This window comes from Meleagris gallopavo, chromosome 26 (genome assembly GCF_000146605.3).
Source record: "Meleagris gallopavo isolate NT-WF06-2002-E0010 breed Aviagen turkey brand Nicholas breeding stock chromosome 26, Turkey_5.1, whole genome shotgun sequence".
Taxonomy (NCBI): Eukaryota; Metazoa; Chordata; class Aves; order Galliformes; family Phasianidae; genus Meleagris; species Meleagris gallopavo.
Genome location: NC_015036.2, coordinates 6,025,062 through 6,037,131, shown reverse-complemented (window position 1 = coordinate 6,037,131; position 12,070 = coordinate 6,025,062). Strand labels below are relative to the sequence as shown.

The following is a 12,070-nucleotide window of genomic DNA, read 5'->3' as shown; positions in this document are numbered from 1 at the left end:
AGCATCTAAAGGGGCTGTGAGAAGGGAGGGGACGGACTCCATAGTGGGGTCTGCGATAGGAGAAGGGGAAATGGCTTCAGACGACAAGAGGGGAGATTGAGAGTGGAGATGAGGCAGAAGGTTTGGCACTGAGGGCGGTGAGGCACTGGCACAGGTTGCCCAGAGAGGCGGTGGTGCCCCGTCCCTGCAGACAGCCCAGGTCAGGCTGTTGGGGCTGTGAGCACTGCTGGAGCTGTGGGTGTCCCTGTGCACTGCACGGAGCGGCACCAGGCGGCCTTTCAGCTCCCTTCCAGCCCAAACCATTCTACAATGCTATGAAAAGTCCTAGGTGATTTTTTCTGGCCTGAGTTGCTGCAGGTCAAGCTATTGGAACAAAATGATTGCGGTTGGTTTTTTAGATGGTGTCTCAGGACAAACTGCAAAGCAGGAGATCGTACACCCTCTGCTTCATGGGTGAACCACGCAGCTCACTCACAATGCACTGGCTGCTATGGGTAACCTGCTCTGCTCCCATCAGAAGCCACTGCTGACAAGTTATTGTAACAAGGTGGTAAAGGGTAGTTAGAAAGGCAGTGATTTGCATACAGAGTGTTTAGAGTCATGGAAAAGTCAAATTAAAAGCATAAATTGAGTACCTCATGGTTTAATCATGAGGGCTGGCAGAACTACAATATCCCTTACAACAGCAGATGTCTGCAATGGAAGTGCCTTGGAGGATATCTCCACTGGAGGGATCAGAATGAATTCTGACATCTCACACAGTCCTAGAGGCAGGATTTTTCCTTTTCTTTGCCTTTTCTGAGCATCTTAAATTAGAATCAACATTTGTTTCTGTATCAGGACTGAGTCCAAGGACGATGTCAGTGTTTTGTGGCTTGTGCCAGCTTTGCAATGCCTCGATTGCAGAAGCTGCTGTCTTCCAGGTTTTCTATATCTCTGCTTCAGGAGTTCTTAACTGGAGGTGAGCCCAGCACAAAGAGAAACTGATAGCAACATCGTGAAAGTAGGGCCCACTAAGAGACACACAAAGCCAAACTAAAGGAATCCATGTGTTGATAAGAGCTTTAAAAAGAGTTCTTTACAAGACTGGACTTCTATTCAGATGGCACAGAATACAGATTTGATTAAAAACTATCTGCTTGAAAGTGATTCAGCTTTAAATTACGGCTCTGTTTTTCCTGCAATGCTATTTTTATTAATGTGAAATAAGCAGCACAACAGGAAGGGTTGGTGGGCTTATACTAGACACAAGTCTATTAATTCTGATCCCCAAAGAATGATGTGGGTTCATGTCTTACGCCTGCCACAGTCTAAAATTACCAAGAAGGTGATGCTCCCTGGCCTGTGCTATACATCACAACCATCCCTCCTGGCACCACAATCCATTATACAGCCGTGCCTGTTATGTGGGGACACTTAAAGATGATTCTGCCTTGAGATTTCTGGGCCAAGTGAAGGACATAAACCCAAGGACAGAAATTCTATTTCAGCACACCTTACACACTCCCCACCCACCCCAGTGATGCTGTACTCTACCATTTTAGAATGTGATGGTGACTCATTGTTCTGAAACTTTTTGTCACTCGATTAAAAGGAAGTTTGCAATTTTAAAGGCATCACTTTCTCTTCTTTTACTTTAATTAGTTATTTTTCATTCGAAGTGTTGAACTCTTCCCTGTTGCAGACCTGAGCTTAAGTTCCTCTATCTTGATTGCTTCCATATAATTCTGCTCTGCCCCTGATGTTCTTGGGACGGAGCATCTTAACCACAGCTCAGAGCAGTTCGGTGAGCTGCACCCATCCCCAGGGACATCTTTCTTAATGCAGGAACACTTCTAGCCACCTGCAGCTCCTTCTTCTGTTCATTCCTTATTGCTGTGGAGGATCAAATCTGGCTCCTGTTGTAGTCATTTCCATGCAGGTGCCTGTGCTCTCTGCAGTTTGTGGCCAGGACAGTTGGAGAAGCTGCAATCCAGATGTGGAGTTGGGTTTTGGTTAAGAGGAAGCATAAATCACACAGAATAGTGGTGAAGGTTCATAAAGGTTGGAAAAGATCTCCAAGATCATCCAGTCCAAACATCCACCCACCTCCAGTATTGCTCACTGACCGTGTCCCTCAGTGCCACATCTCCATGGTTCTAACACCTCCAGGATGGTGCTTCCACCACATCCCTAGGCAGCTGTGCCAGTGCCTGATCACTCTTGTGAAGAAGTTTTTCCAAATATCCAATCCCAACTTCTCCTGGTGCAACTTGAGGCCATCAGCTCTCATCCTATCACAGTTACCTGAGAGAAGGGACCAATCTCCACCTCGATACAAAATAAAGCAGTCATAGAGAGCAATGAGGTCTCCCCTGAGCCTCCTCTTCTCCAGATTGAGCAATTCCAGTTCCCTCAGCTGCTCCCCATCACATCCTGTTGTGCTCCAGACCCCTCACAGCTCTGCTGCCATTCTCTGGAATTCCAGCACAGCTGACACCGGAGCGAGGAGCTCAGTGCTGCTGTGTCAGTGGTGACTTTTGCTCTCTGCAGGAGCCCTCTACCTCTTCTCTCCTGGGAGAGGGGCACTGGGGAAAGCCATGGACAAGCTTTCTCATGCAGCTGCCCCTTCAGAATGTCTTTTATCTATATTATTTATTATCATATTACTTAATGTGAAAGGCCAATTCAGCTCTGGGCTCTGGCAATTAGTGCTAATAGATGATTACACAGCAGAGCAGTACATGAAGACAGCGCTCGTTATTTGCAGCCATGTTCACCACAGAGATTTATCTGCTGTCTGCAGTGCTGCGCTGCTGCTGATACATGGACACCACCAGCCCTGTGCTGTGGGCAGCTTGGCTTTGTTCAGTGCTGTGTGTGCAGTGTCAGAACAGACGTGGCATAGCAATGGGAAGCCTCACCCAGAGCTGGATTTCACACTCAGTGTTTTGAGTTGTTTGCTGGAGCAAAATGCATCTTTCCCAGCTCCATCTGACCTGCTTGCTCATCTGTCCGAGGGAACACCAAGCAGTGACATACAAATGCAGTGCTACGCATCCTTCCTGCCCCAGAGAAATGTGGCACCAAGCAGGGGAGTGGCTGTGTGTGCTCTCTGGATAAAATAAATCTTTCTGATGGCGATACTCATCAGTAAGGCACTCCTTGGCAGCTCAGGATTGAGCCATAAATATCTGCGCCAAACGAAGCAGAAGGCTGTTTGCTGCTTGGGGTAATGCAGGAAGCACAGAGGGAGGACTTTTCCCTGACAAATCTACTGGGAACAAGATCAGTCTCCTTTCTTTTCTCATGTACACCCTAAGATGCTCACAGAACAGAGATAAACCCTCAGAAAACACTGTGTGCACAAAGATGACCAGAAGCTGCATTGTTAATTCCCTGTTTTGGCCATAATCTATTGGGAAAACAGGGAGCAAAGTGTCTGGCAGAGGTGGTCCCCTCAAAGGAACCATAACAGGGACAGTGGGAGCAATGAGCAGAGCCCATCGCAGCCTCCCTAGCAGGGAGACATCTCATGCTCAGCATTCTGCCTCACATTGTGTGAAGAGGCAGAACTCCAACCTGCGCTATGGATTGGCCTCAGCTGGGCTATATCTGGCTTTGGATCCTCAAACACCTGCATTACGCTTTTTGCTCTCAGGATGCAGTGAGGCTCCTCTGCTCTCACAGCCTCTCCTCATCTCCTGTGGTTCTTGGAGCGCAGCAGCAGATGTTGCATTTATCCGGTTCAGCCAGGTTCAAACCTTGATAAGAATATCCATTGTTTTAACCAAATCTCTGTTCAGTATGACTTCCTCTTATCGGGTGTTTTAGCGACTGTCAGGATAACCCTGGTTCCGATGCCTGCCTTATCAAAACCCCACACTCCAGCGTTTAACTGCTCTAGAACAGCAATGTCCTCTTCCTAAAGAGAGCAGATAAGCGAGCGCATTTCATCTTTACTACATTCAGATAGGGCTGCACGAGGACACGGAGGCAATGCCTGTCCTGGATTGCTTAAGATAATGTGGTTTTTTCTTATAGGAAGTCATTTGGGAGTTGCACAGATCATTTAATTTCCTTCCTCGATGTTTAGCTCAGGATCTCCTCTTCTCTTCACTGCTGTGATTGCACCTCTCTGCAGAGAAGGCATAATGGGAAGCAGCAAAGAATAAAGCAGAATATTAAGTGATTCGGGAATCCTCGGGGGATCTCTCTGCTTTAACTGCAGAGTCATCACCAGGAAAAAAAAGTGTAAATCATTTATTCTCTCCCTTCCTCTCAATGTCTTTCTATTTAAAAATGTAATTAGATCTGCGTGTTCCTTGTTTTTTAATTTTACTTTTAATTAGGTGCCTGGAACTCTATTGTTAAGGTCGTTTGATGTCAGTTTCTGGGTGAAAATAACTGTGTTGTATCCTGAATATCACCATGCTTTATTCCATTTTAGCTTAGGGAAACAGATTTAACAGAACAACAAACCCCCAAACCCTTCCAAGGCAACATATTTTTTTCCCAGACTTTTTTCTATGATTTTCTACATACTAAAGCAGTTCATATTACATTTAGAATTTAATAATGGGCAGAAATGGTGACCCTCAGCATTTCAAATGGAGAACACTGAGGTTGAGCAAAGCATTTTATTCGCTAATTCACATAAAGATGGTGCAGGAGGGGCTCACAGCAGCAACTCTGATCTGGGAGCACAAGGTATGAGATGCTCTACGCACACAGAGGGAGAAGATGTGCAGCTCCTGCTCTCCTTGCAAAGAGAGGCAAGCTACAGATGTTATAGTGTGTCCAAAATACCTCTCTAAAACCTGCCTTGCAAGCTTCCTGCTTGTTTTTTGGGCGCATTGACGCAGCAGAGACCCAGGAAGTCAGCAGCAGAAGAAAGGTTCTTTGAAGTAATCCAAATCTTGAAGTTTATTAGACGTTAGCAAAGCTGTGATGCTGGAAAGCAAGAGCTGAAGATGAAAAGCTGTCAGCATTCTGCAGGTGCCACGCCAGAGGCAGCTTTTAAGGAGGAGCAGAGGAGCTCTTTCCCATCTCCGTGATTTTGGCACAAATAATGCCACGCTCCGGTGTGTCCGTCTGTCTGCTGCTCCTGGCCTCCGAGCCCAGCACTGCATTCCGGTTATTTTATGCTCCCTAATGGAGTTCAGGCCAGGTCAGCAGCTACGCCCAGAATTAAATGCGACACACTCCACGTCGCCGCGGGGACTTCAGCTCCTGACGAAATACTGCTCCATGCGGGGCCCTGGGCGGGTGGCACGCTGCTTCCCGGCCATCTGGCCACTGCTGAATAATAAATATCATCTGCTCATCTACTTTAACAACCACAGGCACATGACCACATGTGTAACTGCAGGTCCCTGAGCACCAGGCTCAGCTCAACGCAGGGCTGGTGGCTGCGCGCCCTGCAGGCAGTGCTGTGCTGGGTGCCTGCAAACCAGCACCATCGCATCCCCGTGGATGCAGAGCACTGCAGAAATGCTTAATGTCTCTAACTTCCAGAAACGGGTTCTTCTCAGCTTGGATGCAGAAGAAAAATAGAGCTGCTCTGTTCTCTCAAAAGCATGGATTTAGGATAACCGGAATGGGGAAATCTGCCAGCACGTTTAGTGCAAAGCTCTGTGCTTGCTCCCAAGCACTTTGGCTGAACATCCAAGTATCTTCAAAGGAGCTGCAAACTCCATTAACACTACAAGTAAACGGGGCACCTACATCCCTGGAAAACTGGTGTCAGGGTATTAATTACAGGGCGCAGTGCCAGCTGAAGCACATTTCACTCCAAGTGCAGTGAGAGGACTAAAAGAGAATCACTTTAACAACAATTAGGCTGGTAAATAAAGCTTGTAGACATGCCAGACAACTACTGCATCCCTGTACCAAAGCGTTGCCTGCACCAGTGCCACTGCAGTCCACCACCAGTCCCTTGCTTACCCCACGTGTGGCAGCACAGCCTTCACGTGCAGGTGTGCTTTATTCCTCTGAATGGGATTTGCTGCACCCATTCATCTTGAGGGGCTTCCCTCTGCAGCACAGGCACAGTTTGAAGGGAGTTAAATGGTACTTTGCAACTGTGGAACAAGTTTGTGCCAGCATCATTCAAGCTTATCTTGGGAGAGCCTGAGGAACACAAGGTGACTGTGGCCATGTGTACAATCAATGAACATATAGGTGATATAGAATAACCAGGAGCTTGGCAAATGTAATTGTTATACTGGAGCATAACAACAACAAAAAAAAAAAATAATAATATATATATATTATAAGAAAAAAAGGACACTCACCCTATAGTGGGCTTGTGTGATAGACTCCAGTGGAGTGGATCTCCAGCAGAGATCCTTCCCCACTGGCAGTCAGCTCTTAAATGGTCTGGGAGAGGTGCAGCCAGGCTCCACCCCTTCCTGCAGCACAGCTGAATTGCCTTCACCTGTGCTCCCGTGGCTGACTCACTGCTTGCCTCAGGTGATCAATCAGAGGTTCAGGCCGTGATTCAGCAGCCCCATACACCATGGCTCAGCAAAAGTGCTTAAAGATGGGGCTGGCTTGGAAAGGCTTCTAGAGACTGCTTTGAAACAGTGACAAAGGTAAAGGGGCTGTAAATGAGCGTGTTGCGTAGTCAGGGACCTTTTTTTCCTTTCTGCTGCTGAAAATGGTGTAGTGTTTTTTTTTCAGTAGTGAAATAGAAAATTGTCAGAGAAATTGATATAAGTCATCAACTAGAAAAGTTATGCCAACTTCTGTTTGGATATCAGCTGTTTGGTCACCAAGGGGTGTATCCTGCTGCCTTTGTTCCCTGGTGGATGAAACAGACACAATGGTCATGCACTGGTAGGTTTCAGGACCCAACTAAACCCTTTGTCCTACTTCTTAGCCCTGCAGGGAAAAAGAACTCAGGATTCTGGTGTGATCTTTCTGTGCAGTTTCAAATTTGGGACTTCTAGGTTACAGGACCAAGCTGTGGACAAGCGAAAGGAAAGCTCATTTCTCATCTTCACAGCTTCAGCCTCTTCCCTTTGCCTTATTATTTTGCTCTAAACCCTTCTATTCATGGTAATAGGAGCTCTGATGCAGCTCTCTAGTCTTTGTTCTGCTGTGTGCCTGACTTGCATTGGTTTTCCCAGCAAGCTGCCTTAGGGAAATACATCTTAATGTTTCCCTCTGCATGACCCTAGAGTTATCTCAAATCTTCTTCTTGCCCTGTGATGCTGGTTGTATGCAAAGCCCTTTCTTAATCCTTAGAGCCTTCACAGCTTGGTGAGATTTCTGAATTTACCTGCGGGATGCCAAATGTGGGTGCATCCTCTGATTCGTTCCCCTTCCCCCTCTTCAATCCTATCCATACAGATGCAGACAAAAATCTTCTTAACTCTCAGAAATCATGACCTAGGAGATGGTCCAAGGTCAGGCTGGATGGGGCTCTGAGCACCTGGTGCAGCTATGGGTGTCCCTATTCACTTGCAAGGGAGTTAGGCTAGATGGCCTTCAAAGTGCCCCATCCAACTCAAATGATTTTAGGACTTTATGATTCTGTGTAATGATGGCTACTATAGAGTCTGCATGTGAAGTTTTCAATGAGAGTCAGGTCAGGAAAATTCCACTCTCACCTCTAGTCATGTCAGTGCAGCTGAGTAATCTGGTCCTCCTTCTGAAACAATTCCTTCCTTATTTATTTTGGTTCCTCCTCTTAATGCCCCCATACTGAATCATAGAACCACAGAACGGCTCAGGTTGGAGGGAGCCCAAAGCCCACCCAGTGCCACCCCCGGCCATGGGCAGGGCTGCCCCCCACAGCTCAGGCTGCCCAGGGCCCCATCCCACCTGGCCTCGAGTGCCTGCAGGGATGGGGCACCACAGCTCTCTGGGCAGCAGTGCCAGCGCCTCACCGCCCTCTGACAAAAGAATTTCTTACTGAAAAGGCAAGATGTATTCCTTTTTGTAAGGAAGACAGTTGGGAATGGAATTACAATGAGACAAATTCCAATCTTTTCCAAAGAAGGCTAACTTTTGTGAAGCAGGAAGCCTTGCTTACAAAAGGAATAATCCTTTGAGATCCAGGTACCTCCAGCTTAATAAATTTTCAGGGTCAGAGGAGCACTGAAGAAAATCAAGGATTTTCTATACAGGATGCAGTATTTGGAGCCATGTATATGCTTCTGCAATTTGCATTCATCAGCCACCAAAAGTTAAACAGAGCATTGCTCTTTTCTGCTTTGTATTCCTTAGGAGCCTGAATGCTTGGGAAGGAAGGGACTAAACCTCTTTATGGAAAAAGATTACAATCCTGCCACTGGAATTTTTAGTTCCACTTTTATCCTGGAACAGGACTGCGAATACAAAGGTAAAATGTACAGCTCCATGAGGCAGCTGCTGCTTTGCATTACCGTGTGTCTGGAAATCATTAGTGTACACGACAAGAGCTTCAGGACCTGAGTCCTGCTTGCAAGTCCTTCCCCACCCCCTCTTGTTATGAGGAATTCTTTCTACACGGCTTCTTGTGTTACAGATCGTCGTTTGTTTCGTGTTTCCCCAGCTCTGGGCACGGACACACAGATGCTGCAGCTCTGCACAGCTCAGTACAGCTCCCCAGGAGATGGGGGTGTGCAGTGCACGTCCCTGCCTCCAGACATGAGCTGAGGCAGTGGGGACGGCCCCAAGGCGTGCTGGTGGCTGTGGCTTCAAAGAGGCTTTTCTCCCAGTTTGCTGTAACACAGGGAAGAGGGAGACCCAAGACATCCATGCCAATCTGCACGCTGTATTATCGACTTCTTTATCTGCCTATTTACATAGTGGCTTTAGTTTAGTTTACCTACTATTGCTCGGGGGCTCTGATTTATCAGCTGCATCTCGGTGGAAAAGGGAGCTGGCAAAGGCCTTATCATTTAATTTTGCTAACGTCCTTCATTTCTAATTTATACACCCAGCTCTGTGACAAATTGAATTTGTATAACACAGTAAACAAAAGCACTCCTAACTCTAGTTTCCTGTAATGGAATAACATTGTTGGAAACAGACATTAAGTGGAACAGACAGAGCTGGGGAAAGGGCTTGGCTTCCTGGCTGCGATTCACATAGGGTCCAACCTGGTTATTTAGCAATAAAGCTAATAGGAATTTGTAACAAGTGTAATTATTCCTAATGTTATTATCTCCTTCTCAAGCCCCAGGCAGCCTCCTGGAAGGAAAGGGGAAAAGAACCATCTAACAACAACCTAGCAGCACTCAGTATTACTCTGGGCACCCTCTGGGGAGGGGGTGGCAGGGAGGAGGTGGCCTTTATTGCTCTCACCCTCTGCGTGTAGATTGCACAGAACAGAGAGAGGGTGCTTGTCACTTCTGTGCATCAAAATACAGAATCCTAGGAGACAAAGTCTAAAATTAGAGTGCATCGCAGACAGCAGCATCTGAGTAAATTCATTTAATGTCACTCCAGCAACGGCCCCTGGGGAGGCTGCAAATATACCTGGAAGCAAATGATAATAAATAACGTATGAAGTAGAAACAAAAATAAGCAAAAGAATCTTTGCTGTGTGTGCCCAGCAGCAGCCTCTTCCCCAAGCAGTCACTTCTGCAGGATTTTTGGTGGCTGAGGACAGAGCACAGCTTATGCACCTGAGGTGATACTTAAAGGAACAAAAACATGTGTTGCCTGCAAATGGCAGCAGTCTGAAGGCCCATTTCTGCATCTGATCAGGAGAACAACACATGGTAGCCTACCCCTGAATTTCATCTCTGGTTTTCTTTTCCATTTCAGGTGTTGATTTCAAAGCAAAAGTAAAAAATATTCTCAGAATGGATCAGAGCCATTTCCAGTCTTTCTACATATCTGAACACTAAGACTGATGTTCAGATTGTCTGGAGGCACTCCAGGCCAGGTGGGATGGGGCCCTGGGCAGCCTGAGCTGGCGGGGGGCAGCCCTGCCCACGGCCGGGGGTGGCACTGGGTGGGCTTTGAGCTCCCCTCCAGTTTGAGCCAGTCTATGATTTTATATATAAGCTTGCTTTCTGACCAGCATGGAGCTGGAGGGCAATGCTGCCAGCAGGCTCCTTGGGATGCAGAATGGAAGCAGCCCCTGTGCAGCTCTGAAGCTGAGCACTGTTCTCTGTGCAGCTGTTCCAGAGCCAAACTGGGAGTGGTTGCAAATATATCTTTGAAACTTAAGATTTTTACTACAAATTCTATTTTATGCTTTTCCTATGCTACTACGCTTTCATTACATGGGTAAATGAAGTATACATCGAATTTCATAGTTTCAGTAGGAGAACAGTCTATAGGTCTGACAAGTTGTTAATGTGTTGTCAGCATACAAAAAGGGATACCTCGTACCAGCACTGGCTGATTAACAAATTGCCTTGTCTGGTATTACCAGGAACACCACAAAACTGTCAGGGAACAGCCAAAACTGTTATCTTTAACTGAAAAATGAAGCTTGAAATGAGCTGGCCTTTGGATGATGGGGCAATATAAGAAGCATAGAATGTGTGTCCCTTCTGCCAGCCGAGGGGCAGCTTCCTTGCAGCAGCAGCAGTAGCCTGGCCTTGGCACCTCCAGAGATGGGACACCCACAGTGCCCTGGGCATCCTGTGATGCTGCATCACTGCCCCTTTACTTTCACCATATAAAAAACAAATTTCAGCTTCCCTCACTTCCTTTAGTCACGTTTATTTTAAGGGTAGCTGCAGACGGAAACTGTACTACAGCATATTCTGCAATTTATATTTCTTCTGGAGGATCATTTTCCCACTGCGTCATCCTTTTATTAAACAGTAATCCCTAAGAAACTGTTTGCTTGGAGCAATGGTTTGTTAGTTAATTGCTGGAGAGTAAATGTTGGAAGAGTTTCATTTCTGTTGACAAGACAAGCTTGCTGGGCTGTGTTTTCAGGAAGTGTTTCCTAAAGCCTGTAGCTGCTGATAGGGAACAACAGCGAGGCAGTGGAGGAGGGCTGCTGGCTGCTCTCGGCCATTGCTCTCAGCTCATTTAACCAGCACAAAGCACACAGACGTGATACCTCAACGAGGCAGCACTGTAATAATGCCGGATGTGCAAGTTCAGTGCATAGCTTGAAAGGTAAATACTGTAAAGGTGAATATTTGTGGCACAGTGTCTTGCAGAGATCAGGGAAAGGAGGCCAGTGGCGAGGTGGTGCAGTGTACTGAGATCTCTGCCAGGAAGGCACAGATGTGATTGCGCTTTGGCAAATCTAATTCTTACAGCTTAGCACAGGTGCTTGAAAGCCTCTTGTCTGCACCCCACATCTGTGTTGTTCCCAGGAAATGGGCTGAGATCGCCCTTAATCAAATCTCTTCCCAGAGCAGTCTGTTACCGCAGTCGTTACACAGAAGATAAGGTTCTAACTGAGTTATGCCTGAAAGCTGCACGATGTAATTACGGATGTAACATTGCTTCTGGAAAAAAAGCAGAGATCGTTTGTCTGCCCCTCATTCCTCTCGTGACTGCAGAAAGCAGTGCCATGCAGTGTTAGTGCAGGTGGGCTGCAATGGGGCAGTGACAGCACCTGTACCTGCAGCACAGGCAGTTACAGCCAAATCCAAATGTCAAGTCAAATGCTAGCTGCAGAAAAATCCCTAGCAGGAGCATTACGTACAATGGATAATTTAAAGCAGGATTGGAATATTATCTGCATTATTATCTCCCTGGATGGCACTTGGAAGACGATGACATTTCTGCTGTTCCCAGAGTGAGGCTTTGCTCTTAGGACAGGTAGGAGTTTCCAGTTTGGGGCATGCAAATAAATCTGTTGGTTGGAATGATGCTGCAAAGCTGCCTGGGATGTTTCCCTCCCCTTTTGCAGCTATCAGGGTATCAGGGGCTTTCAGAACCCTGTCTGGAACCACCCTGCGATCCCCCAAGGCCTTGTGTCTCACTGTGCCTGGCTCTGTGATGTGGGCCAAGGTAACAGGGAGATTAATGGCAGGCCATGAGCTCTGGGAAACAAAGCCAATTTGGAGAATTGTTTTAAGCACACATGGGAATTTCGGCAGAGGCCTTTTTAAAGATAATCCAGTGCCTTTCCATTGCTGTGGGCTGCGTACCGACCACACAACAGCTGGAAGCTGCA

General features: G+C 46.9%; 1 long non-coding RNA gene across 2 annotated transcripts; it reads left to right on the top strand.

The window, feature by feature from the left end:
- The first annotated feature begins 6,456 nt into the window (after positions 1 to 6,456).
- Positions 6,457 to 9,046, top strand: LOC116217456. 2 transcript variants are annotated; one of them, XR_004162037.1, is made up of 4 exons: positions 6,457 to 6,575; positions 6,744 to 6,819; positions 8,215 to 8,329; positions 8,495 to 9,046. It is a non-coding gene; the product is annotated as an uncharacterized LOC116217456 (long non-coding RNA). The 2 variants fall into 2 exon arrangements; XR_004162036.1 differs by lacking the exon at positions 6,457 to 6,575 and having other exon boundaries at positions 6,588 to 6,819.
- The last annotated feature ends 3,024 nt before the right edge of the window (positions 9,047 to 12,070 follow it).